Source organism: Acomys minous (genome assembly GCF_964271855.1).
Source record: "Acomys minous genome assembly, chromosome: 6".
NCBI lineage: Eukaryota > Metazoa > Chordata > Mammalia > Rodentia > Muridae > Acomys > Acomys minous.
In genome coordinates this window covers 35,488,592-35,502,365 of record NC_140487.1, presented here as the reverse complement: position 1 = coordinate 35,502,365, position 13,774 = coordinate 35,488,592, and the positions used below count along the sequence as shown (strand labels likewise).

General features: G+C 43.8%; 1 protein-coding gene and 1 long non-coding RNA gene across 13 annotated transcripts in view; one reads left to right on the top strand and one right to left on the bottom strand.

Moving 5' to 3' along the window:
* Positions 1–10,447, top strand: part of LOC311600525 — a 40,054-nt gene extending 29,607 nt beyond the window's left edge. Inside the window, exons 5-7 of the long non-coding RNA XR_014780268.1 lie at positions 7,033–7,121; positions 8,023–8,304; positions 9,455–10,447. This is a non-coding gene — a long non-coding RNA (uncharacterized lncRNA). The remainder of the gene's footprint in view (positions 1–7,032; positions 7,122–8,022; positions 8,305–9,454) is intronic.
* MAGI2 (membrane associated guanylate kinase, WW and PDZ domain containing 2) overlaps positions 1–13,774 on the bottom strand; it is a 1,410,398-nt gene that overhangs the window by 194,953 nt on the left and 1,201,671 nt on the right. The window lies entirely within an intron of this gene.

Genomic DNA, 13,774 nt, shown 5'->3' with positions numbered 1-13,774 from the left:
GAGCATGCTCTTCAGATCTCTCTCCTGATTCTGTGGCATCAGCTACACCTCTGCCTTCATCTTCTCATGACATTCTCCTGTGTACCTATCTGCTTCCAAGACCCTCCCCTTTCTTATAAGAACATTTGTTATACTGAATCTCGGGGCCACTATACCCCAATATGACCTTATCTTCACCAATCAGCTCTCTACTGACTTTATTTTCTTATTCGGACATGCCAGGGGCTGGGACTCAGTACATGGATTTGGGGTAAAGGCAGGAACACAATGTAATTCATAGCACCCCCTTATATTAATCTCCCCAAGCCCAAGTTTCAATATTTGTGATATTGGCAATAAGAGAGGCCTTCTAGTAATAACTCTCCCCTTTCTTACAACTTTAAACGATCCCTGGTGGCAGGGATCTTACGCATCTCTTTGTTTTTGATTCTCTAATGGTAGCCATCTTGGGAGGAGTAGAGAAATTCAAAAGAGACAGTTTGATCCCCTCTGCTCTAGTTTTCATTATTGTGATAAGATATCCTGACCAAAAGCCGCTCTCCAAGGCAAGGGTCTATTTGACTTACAGTTCTAAGTTGCCGTGCATCATTTTGGATAGGTCAAGGCAGGAATTCAAAGCATCACACTTACAATCAAGAGCAAAGAAAACAAACCCGTCCTTGCTTGTTGCTTGCTTGCTTGCTGCTTTCTTCACTCTTACACAGGGCAGGGCTCAGTCCATGAAATGGTGTTGCCCACACTCAGAGTGGGCCTTCCCACTTCTTAACAGTCAAGACAGACATGCTCACTAGCCAACCTGATCTAGGGAATTCTTCAGCTGCTCCTAGGTTGGGTCAAGTGAATAGTCAAACCACACTCTCCCTTCAGCTGTCGGACTATTGGGATGATAGAGCCTCCCCCCCCCAAACTGGGATTTCCTCAGGCATTTCATGCTAGGAGGAGGAACAGGCTAGGACCTTGGGCTCAGCTAGAGAGGGAGCTTCTTAAGTAGTCTTCACACGATTCTGTCAGCTTGTTAGGACATGCTTTAAACAGAATGAGACTACAGCTATAATTGGTGGGACCACACCTTGACCAAGCTTGATTATGAAGACATCTTGCCTTTGGTTTAAACCTAGCCCTCATGGTAGGACCCTGAAGATGGGCTTCACTCTTCTGGGGCCTCTTTGCTCCTCTTCCATGTGTAGACACATTGGAAACCCTCCAATCTCTGGGTGCCCTCCCCCCCACTGTTAATTGTGACTACAATTGGCCTACTAAAGATGAGTGGTAACATCTAGCTTGTTAGGGATTCCAGGGCCCTAGGGTCTGATCCCAACAACTCCAGTAACACAACTAGTGTGCAGTATGGTATGGAGTAGACACAATACAGAGTTTTGAATGAATAAAGGAAACATTAAAGTATATCTGTCTAATATATTTTTATCCCTTTCTGAGAAAAACCTCACAATTAGCAATTTAAGTGACAGTGTTAGTTATGTGGTTATGTGTTCCCTATGAGGACATACAATTTCACATGTATTTTACAAAAGAACCAAATCCCCATGATATGCAGAGGGAGGTGACAGCACCAGGACTCAGCTGATTCCTCTGGGACTCAATGTGGTCTGAGTGGTTTTCCGTAGTCAAAGTGAGCAGTCATTGGCCAATTAGGCAACTACTTCATTGCAATGGTCTTGTCCTAAAAACTTCAAGGTCAGCACATAGACTGGCAATATATATTTAAATATTCCTTGTTGGTTTTGCATGCAACAGGATAAAGAAGGCCAGCAGCAGTGAATCTTGATGGCCAAGGGGCTGCAGTAGTGTTGGAGGAATTCTACTTGGCATGTCTTGTCCCATTGTATCTGTTTCTTGGAGACATCTTTTTAAAGATCATCATTGATTGCAAGGTGCTGTTTTGCCTCAAAAAGAAATCAGATGCAGACACCCATTACCAAAACTTAGGCGGAGCTTGGGGAGGAGCTCACAGAATTAACTCAGCAGGGGCTCGTAGGGGCTCACAGAGACTGACACAGCAATTGCAGAGCCTATAGAGAGCTCTGCGTTAGGCCCTCTGCATACATGCTGTGGCTGTTTAACATAGGGTTTTTGTTGGACTCCCAACAGTGGGAGTGGAAGTGTCTCTGACTCATTTGCCTGCTTTTGGGACCTTTTCCATCCTAGTGGGTTGCATCATCCAGCCTCACTATGATGGTTTGTGTCTAGTCTTATTCTATCTTGTTATGCCATGCTTGGTTGATGTCAGTAGGAGGGCTGATCTATTCTGAAGGGAAATGGAGGAGCAGTAGATCCGGAGAAGAGGGGAGGTATAAAGGGCAACTGGGAGGACAGGAGGGAGTGGGGCTTAAGTTGGGATGTAGTGTATGAGAGAAGAATAAAGAAAAAAAGAGAAGGTTAAGATTTGCCAGAGACACTTTAGAATCCCGTTTGGGCAGAGAGACACAAGAAAGACGAGAGAGAAGAGTCAGGAATGCTCTCTACAACACAGAGTTTCTAAAATATAATAAAATATAATTTTATCATTCTATTTCATATGAAACAGAATGAAGGAAAATTTCCAGGGCTGATTGCAGAACACCATGGTTATGCCCTTCTCTATACTAAACATTCATAGCCATGGTCAGGCCTTTATTCTTACTAAACATCCTTAGCCATGTGAGGCCCTTATACACGTTAGACATTTGTAGCACAGTGGTGCTGTAGGGAGCCTTCTAGCCACCTGACCTGATGTCTGTCTGCTTTATAGATAAACCTAAGGGTATGCATTGACCACAGTGGAAATGGCACCCATAGTGCAGTTTGGTACCAGAAATGATGTGACTTCTCAGGGAAGGGGTTTCCACTCAGTACCTAAACTCACTTCGACTTCTAAGCTAAGCTGTGCTGTGCTTTGTTTTAGCTTTAATATTGACCACTGTGAAATCAGGGGGCCGTGCTTTGCTTTTGTGATGCCTTCTTTACTGTGAATAATGAAAATCTAGTGAGCTCCCCCAAAATTCTTCAGCTGAGTCCGAGTTGTTATGTTACCTTATTTCTGAAAATTTCCCCATCAGCTTCAGGTCATGTCAAAAAGAACTTATAACAATGGATTTCCAACTCTGCCACTGACTATTTAAATCTAAGTAGGATATCAATGGACATATTAATGTGGTGGGAGAAAAAAATCATGGAGACCCATTCCTAGACAAGGAACTATAGACAACTAATGACTACTGGGAAAAGGAGGTTTTGCCTCCCCGAGGGATGAGGCTCCTTATCTGATGTCTAACACAGAGATGTCATCCCTGAAATCCAATATGCAAAACCTTAACCTTTAAGCTTTTGGCATGTGTGTGTCAATCCAGATAACCACAGAGGTTAGGTTAGTAAGGGGCTCCGCAGTAGCTGGCCAACGCTAAACGGACCCCATGTGTTTTTGTGGGAATATTTTTGGTTTGGTTTGGTTTGGTTTTGGAGAGAAAGAGAGATTAAGAGAGAAAGAGAGAGAGACAGAGAGAGAGACAGAAAGAGAAAGAGAGAGAGAGAGAGAGAGAGAGAGAGAGAGAGAGAGAAGAGAGAGAGAGACAGACAGACAGACAGACAGACAGAGAGAGAGAGGAGACAAAGAGTATCAGAGAGAGAGAGAGACAGAGAGACAGAGAGACAGAGGCAGAGAGACAGAGAGACAGAGAGACAGAGACAGAGACAGACAGAACATAAAATTAGGTGAGTATAGAGATGGGGAAGATCTTGGAGAAGTTAGGGGAGGGGAATAGTATGATCAAAATATATTATGTGAAAATTTAAAAATCAGGCTTAACATGTTGTATTTATATATTTTTACACATACATACATAGTGTGACAATAATAAAAAAAGGCCATCAACTTGAATGTTGTGCGAGACGTGAAAGAGGATGGAGGATGGTAACGGGGGGGGGGGGGCGGGGGTAGAAGGAGAAAAGTGGGCGGGAAAGCGATGTAGCTCCATTTTAATAAAAAATATACTTAAAATATTTAAAACAGCGTGAGCCACCGTCTGTCACCCGCACATGACAGATAAAGTGTGTTCGTTGCCGGGACGTGCCTAGAGATTCTGTGGGGTTGGCTTGCTTTTGGAAGTTGCCTTGACACCCTATGATTGTACTCAGCTTGCATTATACGTGCAACAGTAAAAACGGGAACTAAGCGGTATACCCCACAAGTGCCTCTCTTGACTGACGCCCCACCACACCTCACCCAGTGCTTCATCACAGCAAAGCTTCCTGTCTCCTCTGTCCTCATCTCCCGCCCACAGGAAGAGGAACAGGCCTTATTTCCCTTCTGTTGCCGATGAAGGTCACACTGTGTCGCTAACTGCTGCTGCTCCTGCTGACTGGACTGCTCTGGCTAACGATGACGAATGTTTTATCGAGGAACATGGAGCAGTTCCATGGCTACCCTTTAATGAGATCAGAGTTAATTCTCAGGTCTCTATTTCCTCACTTTACACTTGTTCCCTAGAGGCCCCTTGCTCTCATGGTTTTACTTTCAGTCTGCGTGAGAACAATCTGCAGTGTTGTCTTTCTAATTCTGACCTCGACTACTTACAGCCCCAGTTCCAAGTGTCCCTCGCTTCTCGCTCAATAATTCTCTCACCCATCCATTTACGTATCCATCATCAAATGAATATTTATTGCAAGGCTCTAGCAGGCCCAGCAGTCTATCTGGTTAGCTACGGACTCAGGCAAAGGTAATATTTCATTGGCTGAAACATGACCTTCTTTCCCCGTGTATGCTGTAGGGGTGGGCTATCTTGTCTTTTAGGGGCTTCTCTCACCATGGGGCAGTTTTGTTTTTGTTTCTTTTTAATCGGAGAGTTCTAACCCTCTTACAAACACCTTCCTTACCCTGAGTGTATAGCAGTGTCTACTCTGACTGCTCTGTGGACTCACACATTCACGTAATAATGAATGGGGTTCTTTCTCTAAAACTTGCTTCACCATCAGTAGGTCCTAAACCTAGAAATGACTCTAGTGACAGAAACCTTGGATTTGCCCCTCACTTGTCCTCTCTACCCACTTCCACATTCTTTTGGCTGCACAGGTATTTCTTCTTCGATGCCTCTTCTCTGACTGTGTCCCTACCATTTGATTCAGAACCTTAGAACCTCGTACCTTCTTACGATGCTGTGGGAACTGCTCCCCAGTTTCTATTTCTGACCCTCTCGTCTCTCATGCTACTTCCTTCCACACTGCCTTCCCATTTGATGCATGATGGAATCAAATTCTTTATTTTATGAGCAGCCCCACAATTTGGTCCTGCTTGCTGCTCCAGCGTCACTTTTTATAAACTCCCACCTCATGGCTCTCTTATGTCACTCCCAGTTCTTAAAACATTCAGGATGTCTGAAGACTGCCTATGCCTAGTCGTGTAGTCACTCTGTCTTTCCTTCTGCTTCTTACATCCTACTTCAAGAGCCACTCCCCTCTGTGAAATGGCTCCACTTCATCCTTTCTGCTAGAACTGGTCAGTCTTGCCTGTGTCTCAGTGGTACCCTGGCTCTACTCTATCACAATATTTGGAATACCCCTGGGCTTGCTTGATGGCTAGTCTCTCAAAGGCAAGATCTATGTTCTGTTTGTCTTTGGATGCCTAATGCCTACCAACATAACAAGAATTTAGTGTATGCTCTTAGCATGTGGTAGATGATTGCTGGATAACTAAATACCAGGGCTATTTGTTAAGCTGAGAAAATATTCTCTAGTTTGGTATTTCATGTGGTTTTGGAGAGTTGCTTTATTGTTATTATGACTAATTTTTCCTAGTTCCATTTAATGGATGGTAAGAAAAAAAGATTTCCCTTTAAAACATATATTGTCTTTAAGCAACGTGTGAGGTGTGAAAGAACAGGCCCTGCTCTTTCAGGCTCAAGCAAACATATGATCCATCCCTCTCATCTTTACAGAGGTGGACGGTAAACAGTTTAATGCTGTGAGGTCACTTTTCTTATAACTAGAAAATGCAGACATGACCTCTGCTCAGGGCTCATGTGTCCTGCTGAATTAAGAAGCAACCTTTGCTGAGCTTTGTGTTCTAGGCACTGTTTGCATTGCTAGTACATCTTTACCCCTCATTTGGGCAGGGAGAAGCAGCTTTCAACTGTATAATCCGAATCTCTTGCTTGCTACTCCCATCTCTCCAGGGACACTACCCCTGCCCTGGGCACATGTGACACATGGGACAGGCTCTTCTGTGACCATCTGCATGTCACTGACTGGTTCACAGGTCTTCGCCTTGACCTTGTGACCTCCCTCAAAGCTTCCATTCCTTGTCAAGGGCTCCATCAGATTTTAATTCCATGACAGGTTCAACAGGCATTTTGCTCATCCTTTGCTAGTCTGTTCTGTAGCCCCCACTGCCTTCTCGCCAGGAGGAAGGATGCCATGTGACCCACCGCTGGCCTTACTCCACCTATTCTTCAGTTTGCTCACTTGTTTATGAAGCTCAGAGATGCCACAATGACTCATCTTCACCATGTGAGACTGATCTGAGGGCTTGTCACCCCAGGTTAACTGAGTCCCCCAGATTAACTCAGCCCAAGAGATCTCACAGCTCTTCAGAGCGGTACATGAAGTGCATCATTCAGGATGAAAGCATCGTTACTTAGATTCTGTGAGAAGTTCAGAGCAGCCCAAATCCTGACCAAGAGGTGAAATAAGCCAGCACGTAGATTTAAAGAGAACATTAAAGCAATGGCCAATTTTCTAATTATAAGATTTGGAGAAATTCATGATGTTCATATTATTAATATCCCACCTTTCAGAAGATGTAGATAATGGAATATGATTATAGATGTCAGATATGAGTTTAATTAAAAATGAAAAGAGTACAAAGCAAAGCTCTTTCAAAAACCCTGCGCCTCAGAAGAGGGCAGAGGGTCACGTTAGACTTTCTATGTTGCATATGAATGCACTGTATCTTTTTTCACAATTTCATTTGCTTAAAATATACCCCATGTGCTGTATGGGCCAGAAAGATAATTGGGGTTTAATTCTTTTTCTTCTCAGCAGATGTTTTAACTCATGTACACAATCACTAAGTTTCCAAGCTTGCCAGCTTCAATAGCTTACTGGAAAGAAAAGAACATGAAAAATTGCGGGTAAGTCACGTTTCCCGAGTTCTTGCTCTGCAGAACTTCATATCCCATGTAAGCCTCAATCCCGCAAGGCAGGCTCTCCAACCAGTTCACAAGTGAGCTCATTAAAGACTTAGAGAGATGAAAAGTAACTTCTTCCCTATCAGAGTGATGCGCTGAATGGCTGAGCTATAATTGTAAACCCAGTTTTGAATCCAACATTCTTAACTAGCATCTTAGTTTTATTTCCCATTGCATTGATGAAATACAATGGTAAAAGTAACTTAGGGTAGAAAGAGTTGATTTTGGTTCACAATCCCATCATGGCAGGGAAGTTACGGCATTAGGTGCTTGAGAGAACCGGTCACAGTATGTTGCTAGCCAGAAGAAGAAAGCAGGAGATGCGTGCATGTTTATGCTCTGATAGCTTTCTCCCTTTTTATACAGCCCAGGACCCAAGCCCAGTGAATGGTGCCACTCACCTTTACCTTTAGGCTGTGTCCTCTTATATCACTGATTGTAATCATGACAACCCTCTGCAGACACGCCCACAAGGCAACCTCAGTGGACTCCCTAGCAGGTTCTAGATTGTGTCAAGTTGACAATTAAAAGCACCACCCCTACTATTTCATGTGTGTCTGTGCACCACATGTGTGCCTGGTACCCGGAGGGGCTAGAAGAGGGAGTCAGGTCCCCTGGGACTAGGGTTACAGATGGCCACGTGAGAAGCAGGAATTGAATCTGGGTGCTCTGGTACTTGTTTGTTTGTTTTGGCATCAAAACTCAATATACTTAAAAAAATGACCAACGTGACATTCCCAGTGCCACATATATGACTGCTGAATAAAACACACAACAGCGTGATGTAGAGCTCTAGCTTTGCCACATGTGCCTCTTCCTATGTGGGGCCTGTTTTCTCCTACAGGGCACACCCTGAGCTCAAAATGTGAAGAAAGAAAGAAAGAGACTCCCTTAGATTAAGTGGAAATTTATACCCAGGCCACAAGGAAATGCGGATCATTAATACTGGATGAAAAATGTTACAATACAAAGCAAACATCCGAGCGAACCATTGACATTTACCCGGGGCTGAAGAGTAAGCAGAAGAGTAGCACAACTCGGAAAGGGCAGCGAAAAGACACTAAATACAACTGGGATCGCCACTAACCCGACTGTGGTGCCTGGCAAACGAGACCTGTGTGCAGTGGTAGGTGGGCCCCTTCCCTGACTGCGACATAGCAGTCTCTGGGGCTACAGGTGCCACCTGGGGCTTCCATCTCTTTGGACTTTTGAGTGTCTTTTAAGACACTTGAGTTTGAGTGTAGTTTTCCCCCCATTGCATCATTCCTTAAAAAGAAGAAGAAGAAGAAGAAGAAGAAGAAGAAGAAGAAGAAGAAGAAGAAGAAGAAGGAGAAGAAGAAGAAGAAGAAGAAGAAGAAGAAGAAGAAGAAGAAGAAGAAGATAGAAGAACATGTATGCGTTCCTGTTTCCTACTCTAGACCATTTATTCTTTCATCTTTAAAAATGCTCTTCACTTGAAAGGCCTTTCTGTACCAGAGAAACTTGTTCTCTCACAAACTTAACCTGTAAGTTTGATGGACCATCTGGGCATGTGCGCTTTCCTTTCTTTAAAGAGTCAGCTGTGAGGAGTCTGGAAGAAGAAGCTGTGTGGTCCAAAAGCATTTTTAAATAGGCAAGTCATGCGTAATGTGGAAAGCAATGCTGTTTAGAGGACACCTAGTTCCAAAGTCCTGAGGCTTTAACAGAACTACTGTTAAGGAGTTACCCGATAATCAAAGAAATAGTTAAGCACAGTGTAAAAAATATCACATAACTAGTAAGCATGCTAAGTGAAGTAAGGTCATCATCTGAAATGCTGGGAAAAACCTAATCAGGACGAGTCCGATGATGGCTCAGTAGGTAAAGCCACAAGCCGTGAAGCCTGGAGGCCAGAGTTCCAACCCTGCCACCCACAAAATACAAAGAACTTATTCTCCAAAGTTGACTTCTGACCTTTGTGCATGCATGCACACATGCAAACACACATGTGTGCATGCACGCGCACACACACAGATACAATAAAATTTTAAAAATTCTACCAAAACTGTTAAGCATTTCTGCCACAAATGTCAATAAAAAAACATTTATGACCAGTATTTTATATAACATGTACTTTTTTCTATTACCATGAAAACAGAGAGATTTATAATAGGAAAAGAAGCAGGAGCCCAGAATAGAACATGTGCCTTTTTGGATCTAAAACCTGAAAGAATTAGTTGAGTATAAAATGATACTATTACATTTATCACTATTATTAAGTCTATTCTTCTTGAAAGACACTGTTTTTTTTTCTCTAGGCACTAAAGTAAAATTGCCCCAGCATTTTTGATGCTTACAAAGACTCAGGACAATGAACTTGCAGAAGCAATTGGTCTTCTGAACACTCATTATCCTTTGGAGTAAGATCCCGTGATGGCTGGGACGAGTTCGGCGGTATCGGTTTCTCTTCTCAATAACCCAGTGCACAGAGATTTCACTGTAAATAGAGGAGACTGTCCAGCTTGTATTTTTTGTGGCTTTGAATTGATTTGTCCCCGCTGGAGGTTGGGGTGCAGGAGCAATGGACAGGGAGGAGCACACGCCAGAACCAATGAAGTGATCTCACATTCCTCGGAGAAGCGAAAGGGGCATTTCTACCCTTAGACGGCTTGTGGGGTGTTAGGTGTGTGGATTAGAAAGACCCTCGCTTCTTAGTGCCCATATTCATTTGTGTTTTAGAATGACTCATAAATATTTTTGGCTTTCTTTCACCATTTTTTTTTTGAGGGAGGAAGTATATCAGGGGGGAAAAATAGAAACAGATTTCCTGTGTGCCTTATTTCAAGAGTTTTAATTCTGAGAGAGGAAAAGCCTCCTGGTGAGTGAGAGTTCCGGAAGCTTCCCGCTCGCTCTCCCCATCATCACTCTGCATCCAGACACTTAGGGTATCCGGCATCCCCCGCATGTTCTTGGGTTCCCAATCTGTTATTCCCAGCAAGATAGCAGGCCCCAGAATTCTGGGCCCTGGCCCCTCCGTTCAGGCCCAGCACACATCCTAAAGGCAGTTCCCTGGAGGCCCTGTCTGGGTTATTTCATGGCCCCCAAGTCCCCAAGCTCTTTCAGCATTATTTGTATTTTTGTACATGCTGAGATTCCAAGATTTCATGCAGTCACATTAGCAGCTTTCAGTCCTGTCACTGGGATTACTATACTTCTACTTGTTTTAAACACTAGAGATGCCCATGTGAGTGGCTGGTGAAGGTCCTTTGCTCATTTAGTTTAGTTACTAGGTGTAGAAACTATGAACAGCTAAATACCCCTTATTTCTATGCCTGTGACTCCAGGCGACAGGTTTCTGTATACTCTAGAGTTCTAGAAGTAGAGGTAGTTCATGGCATATGCTTAAAGCAAGTCAGCCTGGGTGTGGTTAGCTTCAAAGTCAAGTTTTAGTTGGTTAAGACTAACTGGAGAGAGGCCGGTTTCTTCCTAAACACCCTAATGTACACAGTATGCAGAGAAAGGCCTTTATTTTACTATAATCGGCTTGAAGTAATTCAAATATTTGTAGCTAAGTTAAAATTCTTCAGTCCAGTGATAAATTTGCATTTCTGTAATTATATATGTGTGTGCATGTGCACACACACACACACACCTGCATGCAAATACAGTTGTATATGTTTTTGGAGACCACAGGGAGACTTCAAGTATTGTTCTTTGGCTGATGTCAGCTTTGGTTTTGAGATAGGCTGTCCCTGTCCCTGAGCTTGCTGTGTAGGCTAAGCTGGCTAGCTGGAGAGCCTATAGATTCCTGTTTTCACTCCCACAGCATGAAGTCATAAGCACAGGCCACCACACCCGAGTTCTTTTATGTGGGATCTGGGGCTCGAACTCAGGCCTTTATGCTTGAAAGGCAAGTGCTTTCCTCCCCGAGCTAAGTCCCTAATGCCATTTCTTCAGTTTTGTATCTACAGCTGTAGTGCACAACTCTAGGGGGCATTATTTACACAAGAGTCTAAGACAAGACAAAGTTTCTAGACTCTATTTGACAAAGGACCAGTTTTCTAAATTCATTAACCCACCACTTTTGTGTGAAAATTATTAGATTAAAGGAGAAGCATATAAACCTCTATTTAAGAATCACTTGGTTCAAGGAACATAAAATGGCATCAGTTTTCCACGCACAATCTCCACCTCTCACATCTTTCTGGGGATGCCAACTGCTGGACGGCCAGCAGCTCACACACCATGCTCTGAGTAGCCCTCCCACGAAAGGACGGAGGTTGTGTGGTAAGGGTGTCCACGACATCTGTTGCACTGCAGAGGTCTTCTTCCAGCCTGGGGCATCTTGACAGTTTGTTAGAGAGCAACTGCAGAAAGCATACAAATGCATGGAAAAGGCAAAGAAGTCCTCTCAGAGGAGACTTTGGTCTCTGATAGACAAATTAATTGGTTATGGCATTTAAAAAAAAACCCATTCAAGGCATCATTGTCCTTATTTCAACTTTATCCCGGAGCTTTGAGACCAATTTGGAGTTGGGACTTCCCATCTGTGCTCTTTAGTTATCGTGTGCTGTTGGCAGCAAATGAGACCTTTTGCAGTTAACTCAGATATTCTGGCCAGAGTCTAGGGAGTAATTTTCTCCGCCTGCATGAAAGCCTCCTCCACCCCTTGAAGTTTTGCCTCCTTTGTCCTACTAAGTAATGACCATGGTCTGTCCCTCAGTAGCTACCACTGCCACAACTACTTTTTTCCTTTTTTCTTTTACTTTTTTTGCTAGAAAAGCTTGTGGCTTTGCAGACGGTCAGCTGCACCATGCCCTTTGCCACCAGTGGCTGGCATTTTAGGTGTATGTCGTTTGAGCTATTTAAAGATAAAACCTCCGGTGACGGGCAGAAAATTTCTGTGCTCTTGTGTGTGGTTTGGAGGGTTCCTGTTGTCACAGAATCAGTCTAGGATTTAGAAGAGGGTGGTTGATGTTACATGCTGCACTGGCCCTGGTGACAATCTGTCTACAGGGAGAAATACAGTGATGACAACTTCATCCCGGACCATACAGGTCCCAGTACTTCACCCATGTCACCTGCTGGAGTGAACTGGAATGGGTCCCCAGGAACAGTGAGAGCAGTGGGAAGCTGAACAGTGCCAGCTGGGGGCTGTGCCACACACCTGACATGCACTTGACCTTCATCTCCAGGTCTCAACAGCCCAGCTGAGCAGCTCTCAAGATCCCCTGCTTGCAATAGCCTACAGTCTTTTTAAACAATTATTTATAGCTGCACTGGAGACAGTCTACTATGGCCCAGGTTGGCCTGGAGACTCACTGCAAAGGAGAGGATGGTCTTGAATTTGTAATCTTCCTGACTCCACCTCCCTAGTGCTAGTGCCACACAGGCTCGCACAACGCCTTCCAGTTAATGCAGAGTTTTGAATCTAGGTGGCTTCATGCACACCGGGCAAGTGCTACCCAACAAGTTACACCCCCAGCTCCTACCATGTGATCTTAGACTAATGTTCTTTGGGTCCAAGAGTCCCCTTATTCACTCATCTCCAAGTGTAGTTAGATTGCACAGAATTTATGATTGTAGCTCAAAACTAAAGAGAATGAACAACATAGGTTTGTGGGTGTGCCTATGTGGGTTTATCCCTTTAAGAGACTTATAAACACAGTCCCAAGGAACAAGCTACTTGCTGAGCATACGGTCAGGACAGTACTGTTACCAGAATGGGAGTTTCTCTGGAGATTTATTCAAAGGCTGTGGGAGCAGAGAACTGAGGCGTCTGTAAGTGGGCTGCAAAACCTGGTGATTACAGGACCTGGAGGGAGTTGATTAGATGTGCGGATCTTGAAGGTCAAAATTCAGCTTGATTATAGGTGTTTTGATGGACAGCATCACTAAAGAGAGACTTAGGCTTTTAAGGACATTCTGGGCACATGTATTTGAGGCTTCCACCCCTGTAGACAATTCTGGTGCTTCTATTCTTTTCTTGTACAGTTGGTATAAAAAAGGGCTATAAAAGTATAACTCTCTGCATATTCATTTAAAAATAAAAATAGACTTCTTAAAGATGTGTTCTCCTTTGTCGGGGTCTGACTCCACATTGCTGTCAGACTCTTTTTTTTCTTCACAGCTCGTCGTGTGTACACTCTTGGTCAGGGTATGTCTGGACTCTCCTGATGGATCATGATGGACAGATGGCATGATGGACAGTGACCCCGCATCATCTTTTATCACTTCTTAATGCGACCTTCCAATGGGGTTCTGCACTTTAGAGAATTTAAACTAGCCCAAAGACTTCTCACCCCTACGGCCTCAGGGCTTTGGGGCTTTAGAGGCCATTCAACCTGAGAAGTCCACCCCTTTCTAGGCCTTTGACCTGAAACTCTTGCCATGTTTAACAGTAACTATTTTCCTTTTTGATACAGGGACCCACTTTGTAGCCAGAGCTATCCTTGGTCTCTCAGTCACTTCCTCCTTCTGAGTGCAGGGATGACAGATGGTAATGGCACACTTATTCTCAACTTTAGGCGACTCTTTTCCTAAACTGTTTTCATTTTTATGACAGGGTTCCTACGTTTATTTCCTCTTTCAAAGTTTCTTGGTTATTTCGTCTGCAACAGCTCCGTCTCCTCAATAAA